Genomic DNA, 9,322 nt, shown 5'->3' on the forward strand with positions numbered 1-9,322 from the left:
AGGGCCACCGAGACTAAGAGCCTTTTTAGAGTGTGAGGGACAGGATACTCCGTCAAACTGTGACAGATATCCTGCCCATGTAGTACAGATAGATAGATAGATAGATAGATAGATAGATAGATAGATAGATAGATAGATAGATAGATAGATAGATAGATAGATAGATAGATAGATAGATAGATAGATAGATAGATAGATAGATAGATAGATAGATAGATAGATAGATAGATTGAACACGTAATGCAGAAGATGGGATATATTTGTAAGGAAGTATCCCTTCTTTAAAAACTCTAAGCCAAGTGTGGTTTTTTATTTAAACTTTGAGAGCTTTAGGAACTTGGCACACTCCTATCTGTGAGCTATAGGGGAACAGAAACATAACAGGCAACGTGCAAAATCAGACAAGGGGGATCATCTAACCGCACAAGCAGAACTTTTGTTCTTACAACTTGCAAAGGACACTAATTACAAAGATCCTCAAAACCCCTTAAATGTAAGAATAATGTTCAGATTATGTGCACATCTTCATGCTATTCATTGCTGAACATTTTTCGACCTTATTTTCCCTGCTACAACCTGTGCCTTTCACTTTACCCGTTAATAACATCTTTATTGAGTCCCTTTTTATTACTCTCAGTTTTGACAAATATTTGTTGAACGTTTTATCTAGTTCATATTTATTTTCGTATATTTATTTTGTGTAGTCAGGCCCACAGTGTGTGGGTCTCATTTACAAACTTTTGACGCAAGTCAGCACAGCAGGCCTTCCTGCTGCGCTGCCGTGTGTTAAAAGAAAAGGGCAGGAATGCGCTGTATTTACAAGATACTGCGCATTCCTGTCCTCCCCTGTGCCTGCACACAAACAGCAGCCGTGCGCCAGAACTGGCAGCCTTGCAACATGTTGCAAGGGTGACTGTGTTGAGGGAATGATTGTTTTAGTGCAGGAAGGGACACCTTCCTGCACAAAAACATGAATTGGTGGCATTTTCCTCTTTCTATGCGTGCTGCAGAATGCAGCACCCATAGAAAGATTCTGCAGCATTCATAGAACAAGCATTGTAAATGCAATAGGTCTTGCCCTCGTTTAAGTTAAAGCAATTCTGTTTGTAATTAGGTGGCTTTTTAGCTTTGCTTTTATTAGTGTTTTTCAAACTTTCATGTACATACCATGCATATGTATGCATATATGAATATGTATATGTATGCATGCATTTATATTTGTATTTCTATAGATATGCAGATGTGTATATGTTTATATATGTATATATACACATACATATATATAAATGCATATGCATATATATACATATATATATATGTGCATATGTGTGCGCGTAGAGAGAGGTAGAGAGAGGTAGAGAGAGGTAGAGAGTAGTAGAGAGAGAGCTAGAGAGTAGAGAGCGAGTAGTAGAGAGTAGAGAGTGAGTAGTAGAGAGTGAGTAGTAGAGAGTAGGAGAGAGTGTAGTAGAGAGTAGTAGAGAGTGAGTAGTAGAGAGTGAGTAGTAGAGAGAGAGTAGTAGAGAGCAGTAGAGTAGTAGAGAGTGAGTAGTAGACAGTGAGTAGTAGAGAGTGAGTAATAGAAAATAGAGAGTAGTAGAGAGTGAGTAGTAGAGAGTAGTAGAGAGTGAGTAGTAGAGAGTGAGTATTAGAGAGTAGTAGAGAGTGAGTAGTAGGGAGTACTAGAGAGTAGTAGAGAGTGAGTAGCAGAGAGTAGTAGAGTGAGTAGTAGAGAGTGAGTAGTAGAGAGAGAGTAGTAGATAGTGAGTAGTAGAGAGTGAATAGTAGAGAGAAGTAGAGAGAGAGAGTAGTAGAGAGTAGTAGAGAGTGAGAAGTAGAGAGTAGTAGAGAGTGAGTAGTAGAGAGTGAGTAGTAGAGAGTAGTAGAGAGTGATAGAGAGAGTAGTAGAGAGAGAGTAGTAGATAGTATTAGAGTAGTAGAGATTGAGAAGTAGAGATTGAGTAGTAGAGAGTGAGTAGCAGAGAGTAGTAGAGAGTGAGTAGTAGAGAGAGTAGGAGAGAGTAGTAGAGTAGTAGAGAGTGAGTAGTAGAGAGTGAATAGTAGAGTGAGAGTAGTAGAGAGTAGTAGAGAGTGAGTAGTAGATTAGTAGAGAGTGAGTAGTAGAGAGTGAGTAGTAGAGAGTAGCAGTGGTAGAGAGAGAGTAGTAGAGAGAGTAGTAGATAGTAGTAGAGTAGTAGAGATTGAGTAGTGGAGAGTGAGTAGTAGAGAGTGAGTAGTAGAGAGTAGTAGAGTAGTAGAGAGTGAGTAGAACAGAGTGACTAGAGAGTGAGTAGTAGAGAGTGAGTAGTAGAGAGAGAGTAGTAGAGAGTGAGTAGTAGTAGATAGTAGAGAGTGAGTAGTAGAGAGAGAGTAGTAGAGAGTGAGTAGTAGAGAGAGTAGAGAGTGAGTAGTAGAGAGTAGTAGAGTAGTAGAGCAGTAGAGAGTGAGTGGAGAGAGTAGTAGAGAGTAGTACAGAGTAATAGAGTAGTAGAGAGTGAGTAGTAGAGAGAGTACTAGAGAGTAGTAGAGTAGTAGAGAGTGAGTAGTAGAGTGAGTAGTAGAGAGTGAGTAGTAGAGAGAGTAGTAGAGAGTGAGTAATAGAGTAGTAGTAGAGTAGTAGTAGAGTAGTAGAGAGTGAGTAGTAGAGAGTAGTAGAGAGTGAGTAGTAGAGTGAATAGTAGAGAGTGAGTAGTAGAGAGCAGTAGAGAGTGAGTAGAAGAGAGTGAGTAGTAGAGAGCGAGTATTTGGTTCCTGTCTGAGTGTTTGACTTGAAATTCTGTTGATTGGGTTAGGGATAAGTGGAAGGTAAAGGGGCCTGCTGGGATTTGTGGCAGCCTAATTTTATGGTGCATCCGTCTTTTTAGTTTGTTGATTTTTTTGTGTGAATCATGAGCCGTTGAAGTAGAGGCAGCCTTCAGTAACATTTTGGGAATAGACATCGCACCTCATCCCATGCAGAGGCGATCTCAACACCAATTTATAGTAGAGAGTAGTAGAGAGTGAGTAGTAGAGAGAGAGTAGTAGAGTAGTAGTGAGTGAATAGCAGAGAGTAGTAGAGAGTGAGTAGTAGAGAGTGGGTAGTAAAGATTGAATAGTAGATAGTAGAGAGAGAGTAGTAGAGAGTAGTAGAGAGTGAGTAGTAGAGAGTAGTAGAGAGAGTAGTAGAGAGAGCGTAGTAGAGAGTGAGTAGTAGAGAGTGAGTAGTAGAGAGTAGTAGAAAGTGATAGAGAGAGAGTACTAGAGAGAGAGTAGTAGATAGTAGTAGAGTAGTAGAGATTGAGTAGTAGAGAGTGAGTAGTAGAGAGTAGTAGAGAGTGAGTAGTAGAGAGTAGTAGAGTGAGTAGTAGAGAGTAGTAGAGAGTAGTAGAGTAGTAGAGAGTGAGTAGCAGAGAGTAGTAGAGAGTGAGTAGTAGAGAGAGTAGTAGAGAGAGAGTAGTAGAGAGTGAATAGTAGAGTGAGTAGTAGAGAGAGTAGCAGAGAGTAGTAGAGAGTGAATAGTAGAGAGTAGTAGAGAGAGAGAGTAGTAGAGAGTAGTAGAGAGTGAGTAGTAGAGAGTAGTAGAGAGAGAGTGAGTAGTAGAGTAGTAGAGAGTGAGTAGTAGAGTAGTAGAGAGTGAGTAGTAGAGAGAATAGTAGATAGTAGAGATTGAGTAGTGGAGAGTGAGTAGTGGAGAGTGAGTAGTAGAGAGTGAGTAGTAGAGAGTAGTAGAGAGTGAGTAGAGAGTGAGTAGTAGAGAGTGAGTAGTAGAGAGTAGTAGAGAGTGAGTAGTAGAGTATTAGTAGAGTAGTAGAGAGTGAGTAGTAGTGAGTAGTAGAGAGCGAGTAGTAGAGAGTAGTAGAGAGAGAGTAGTAGAGAGAGTAGTAGAGAGTGAATAGTAGAGAGTGAATAGTAGAGAGTGAGTAGTAGAGAGCAGTAGAGAGTGAGTAGTAGAGAGTGAGTAGTAGAGAGCGAGTATGTGGTTCCTGTCTGAGTGTTTGACTTGAAATTCTGTTGATTGGGTTAGGGATAAGTGGAAGGTAAACGGGCATGCTGGGATTTGTGGCAGCCTAATGTTATGGTGCATCCGTCTTTTTAGTTTGTTGATTATTTTTTGTGAATCATGAGCCGTTGAAGTAGAGGCAACCTTCAGTAACAATTTGGGAATAGACATCGCACCTCATCCCATGCAGAGGCGATCTCAACACCAATTTATTGTGTGCTGGAAGAGACAAGCCAAAAATCACCCCATGCTTTACAGCCTGGAAAAAACGCGCCCTCCCAGTCCATAAGAATCAAAAAAGCGAAATATGGAAAACGTAGACAACCTGCGTACAAAATATCCTCAAAACTGCTAAATAGCTTTACCAATGACAACATTCCGTGGCAAGACTAATGTCAGGCCTGTTTAAGGAGCTTCAATATTTGTAAAAAGAGAAGACAGGCAATTTTGTCTACGTTGCAATTAGCGCGCGTGCCTCGCGCTAAAAGTAAAAAAGCCATTTGCTTTGCTATACAATACCATTAGCAAAGCAAATGGCTTTAACTTAATCAAAGGCTAGACCTATTGCATTTTCAATGCTTGATTTAGGATGGAACGGAAGAGAGTGAGTAATAGAGAGTGAGTAGTAGAGAGTAGTAGAAAGTGATAGAGAGAGAGTGCTAGAGAGAGAGTAGTAGGTAGTAGTAGAGTAGTAGAGATTGAGTAGTAGAGAGTGAGTAGTAGAGAGTAGTAGAGAGTGAGTAGTAGAGAGTAGTAGAGTGAGTAGTAGAGATTATTTGAGTAGTAGAGAGTGAGTAGCAGAGAGTAGTAGAGAGTGAGTAGTAGAGAGAGTAGTAGAGAGAGAGTAGTAGAGAGAGAGTAGTAGAGAGTGAGTAGTAGAGTAGTAGAGAGTGAGTAGTAGAGAGAGTAGTAGATAGTAGAGATTGAGTAGTGGAGAGTGAGTAGTGGAGAGTGAGTTGTAGAGAGTGACTAGTAGAGAGTAGTAGAGAGTGAGTAGTAGAGAGTGAGTAGTAGAGAGTGAGTAGTAGAGTGGGTAGTAGAGAGATAGTAGTAGAGAGTGAGTAGTAGAGTAGTAGAGTAGTAGAGAGTGAGTAGTAGAGAGTAGTAGAGAGTGAGTAGAAGAGTATTAGTAGAGTAGTAGAGAGTGAGTAGTAGAGAGTAGTAGGAGACAACCCCTCAGACGTTACTGCAGCAAAATGCCAGGCGCAGTGGAAGTGACAATACAACCTCTTGTCTTGATACCATTACATGGATGACCCCCTTTTGCAACCTTTAGCCCCAAAGCTGCCTCATATTTGCAGCTGAGGTGCCACAGAAATGGAAGGAGTGTACACTACAAAAAGTAGCCTGGACTACCAGAGCTCTGCTTAATATTTGTTCCTGTCGCAGCTTAATGACCCTCAAGAGCAGGGTTAGAAAAGCCAGTGTCAGGGCCACCACGGGCCAAGCCCTGGGTGGCACATGTCTGCCCCTAACTGATGTCTGTCAACAACCACAAATGTGATGGGTGCACAGACCCAGTTCAACCACAGGAAGATGTATACAAGCTCTTTCCCGTTTCTGAGAGAGGGAATGCACATTTGTACAGTCTGTGTCCCTAATCAGATATCTACGGCAAACCCTCTTGGTAATCTGAGAAAGTTGTAGTTTCCCAGGAGTATTCCTGAAATTCTTTGAAAATTGCATTTTTTTTTGTAAGAAATATTATTGCGGTCTATCTTTAACTATAACAAGAAATAAAAAATTACGGACTTTAGAAATTACTTTAAATCTATGTGTTAAGCGTATGTGAAGACATTTCTGTATTTTTTTACAGTTGCGGGCTATTTGTTTTGAGTGTTTTACCGTGCACCTTAATGTATTAGTTATCATCTTGGGTACAGCCTTACAACGCTTTGGACGTATAAACTCAGCGTACATATGCAGAGTGCACATCGTTGTTTAGTATTCACGATATATGAATTTACATTGGTACCTCCATTAGCTCACAAGTGGTTACCCCAATATTTTACAATGTTACGCAGCAGTAAGTCTGCTCTCGTGGCAGGGGCGTAACACAGGCCCCCGCATCCCCTGAGGTGCGGGGGGCCCACACGCTCCAGGGGGCCCCCTCAGCACAATGCTCCGACCCGGGAGCTCCTGATTGAGCCTTAAGTTTCGTTACGCCACTGTCTCGTGGGAGGGGAGTGCGTGCTCTAAGGTGATGAAGTTGTGAAATACTGTGCGTATCCACAAAGTTGTGAGGTTGTGGATGTAAACAAATATTTTCTGTGCTTATTTCCACACTGAAAACTTTCAGAAATTGACTCTAGTCTAGGGCAGGGATGAGTTTGTTTCAAAGTGGAAGTAAAAAAAAATTGTTACCAGTAAGAACAGGGATTTTTCATCGTAGGAATGTTTTTTTCAGTGAAGATTAAACAAATTAGCAAATGTGAATGCCATTGGTAAACATATGCACACACATAATTGTAAACTATACACAATTATGTGTGCAAAACGGTTTACGTTTGCAAGCACCATGGGAAGCTTCACCTTTCGCAGCGTCCCACCAGTACTTAAAGAATTGTATGAGAGTTACCAAAAATGTATACGTATAGTTCCACGCATAGGTGTAAACCTACTGGTGCAGGTTTACAGATTTGTTTTGCAAATCATGTGCATTTTTATGAAATATTAACAGTATTTGACCGAGGACACTAGAAAACAAGGTCCCATAAGAAGGGAAATAGAAGGCATGTTTCCACTACACATACAGGCACACACACACACACAGATGCATTCATATAAACAGGCATGCACACATACACACAGATGCAGACACATACGCTCACACACAGATGCACACGCACACAGATGCGCACACACACATGCGTGCACACACACACAGGCACACACACACTCACAGGCACACACAGACACACACATGCACACACACACACAGATGGCAAACACATGGACACAAACACACAGGCACACACACACACACACATTCATGTTTCTGTGTGCGAGGCTGGGAGAAATAATGGTTCCCAGGACCAACTTAAGGGCTCCTATACAGAAGCGACCAACGCAACTTCTAACAAGCATTTGAAGTGGCGGTGGAGGGGGTCAAGAGGGGGCTGGAAAGGCATGGACAGCGGAGTGCGTGCGGGGGGTGCGAAAATTCACGGAGTGCGGGCAGGGGGGAGGTGCGAACAAGCATTTGAAATGGCAGTGGAGGGGGGCAAGAGGGGGCTGGAAAGGCATGGACAGCGGAGTGCGTGTGGGGGGAGGGGGGTGCAAAAATTCACAGACAGGGCACTACTACAAACAAAACGCTCACATGAAACAAACACACCTCACAAGATAATACAAAATGACAGATGCGCACCAGGATTATGCAAAACGACAGAAGCGCACCAGGATTAGGAGCAAGCCCCATAGGGGCAGTAGGGCCGCCCTCACTTACCATAAAAATTATATAGTGCTTACTGAGTAATTGAAGGAGGCCGTGTCCCTCCGCAAGTAAACGATCCAATCCCGCAGCGCGTGGATCAAAGGAGACAGGGTGGCAACAATGAGGGACTGACATGCCTTCAGTGCAATCATTGCACTGCCTTTGGCATAATTTGTGACGCCAAACCACGCGCACAAATCACAGCTGAGGGCGGAGCTGGGACGAGGCTTCTGGAATCGTATTGATTCCAAGAAGCCTCGAATGACGAGGGCAGCGTATGCGCTGCCACGTCAGGCCGAGACATAAAAAGGAAAAAACGAGGAGAAAAAAAAGTATTTCTCCTCGTTGCACCACTCCTATGCCTCCCTGGGGAATCTAACACATTCCCAGGTTTGCGATTCCTTGTAAATCTGAGAATGCAAAACAAAATGCCGTTCCCGAGCAAAAGGTAAATGAGTGATCAAAGGTATCAGTCCAAATCTTGTGTGTTAGTATTCTTCTTTATTTTCTCATCTCTTAATTTTCTCATCCTGTTGACAACCGTAGATGTATTATACATGTAGCCAAGATGTAGCCAACATGTGTTTCGTCTTGGGTATAACGACTTCCTCAGGGCGCACTCGATTCTTAATTGCGACGGGAGTACTCCCCACAACTCAAAACATTGATTCACAAACGCGTTTTACTGGAACATAAGTAACTCTGAGACCCATGCTTAAAGGGACCACTTACAGGTTTTACCTGGACTGTGGCGAATCTGCTTATGAATCTACGTTTGCCCTGAGGAAGTCGTTGGGCGTTATACCCAAGACGAAACACGTGTTGGCTACATCTTGGCTATACCAACTCTGCCAACCTGCTGGCATGAACCATGTGTAATACATCTACGGTTGTGAACAGGATGAGAAAATTAAAAGATGAGAAAATAAAGAAGAATACTGACACACAAGATTTGGACTGATACTTTTGTGGATTGACTTTCTGATGATATACCTTTGATCACTCATTTGCCTTTAGCTCAGGAATGGCATTTTGTTTTGCATTTGTTCTTTGTGTACCTATGGTAACAGAGGATTTCTGGATACATTGGTGGCCGTCTCCCAGCTGTTTCCCTCGAGCATCTTTGTAGATATTACTGGTATCTTGACTACAATATTGGTATTGCGCAAGGTTTGACCTAGCCACGTTTCAAAGTTACTAAATCTGAGAATGTATCAGATTCCATAGGTGTCGCGTTGGAAAACCCACAGCAACACCTATGGAACACCCCTTACACGCAGTGTTCTGCGTAAAAGGAGCACATGTTTACAAGGCCATGAAAAGCCACGTAAAGTGGCTTTACGTGGCCTTGTAAATATGCTGTGGCACATTGTGCCACCGGTGCGTCAAAAAAAGGGATTCTTCGGCGGCACAAAAGTGCCGCTAGGCCTCGTAAATGAGGCCCTGTATGTTTTTGTTTTCAATGTTTTGACGAATTACCACGTTCATTCTGAGCGAGAATGAGGCATGAGGGTGACAAAAAAGAGACCACGAGTGCAAGGTTCCTCCAGCGAGGTACAGAGGAAAAGCATGAGTGGTAAAGAAAAACAATAAAAGGAAATGCAAAGGAGAAGCATGGAGAGCATGGAAGGGAGCCACGTTGAATATAGAGCGGGGGTGGGGAAGGGGCAGGAGGTGATTCATGAGGAAGTAAGTGAGAGGTCGCAAACTCACAAAGAGTGATAGTGAGTCATAATAGAAGCAGTGAATTAAATAGAAGGGAACGAATGAGTCACTGCAAACAGACAGAAGGCGAGAGAAAGAGAGAGGGGTTAGTTGCGTGACAAGAAAGACGTGGGTGTCGTGTTCCCCGGACCCCACAGACCACGCAGGACTCGCCGGAGCTTTCAGGTATCTTTTATTTGTTCTCT

This window comes from Triturus cristatus, chromosome 1_1, assembly GCF_964204655.1.
Source record: "Triturus cristatus chromosome 1_1, aTriCri1.1, whole genome shotgun sequence".
NCBI classification, from domain to species: domain Eukaryota; kingdom Metazoa; phylum Chordata; class Amphibia; order Caudata; family Salamandridae; genus Triturus; species Triturus cristatus.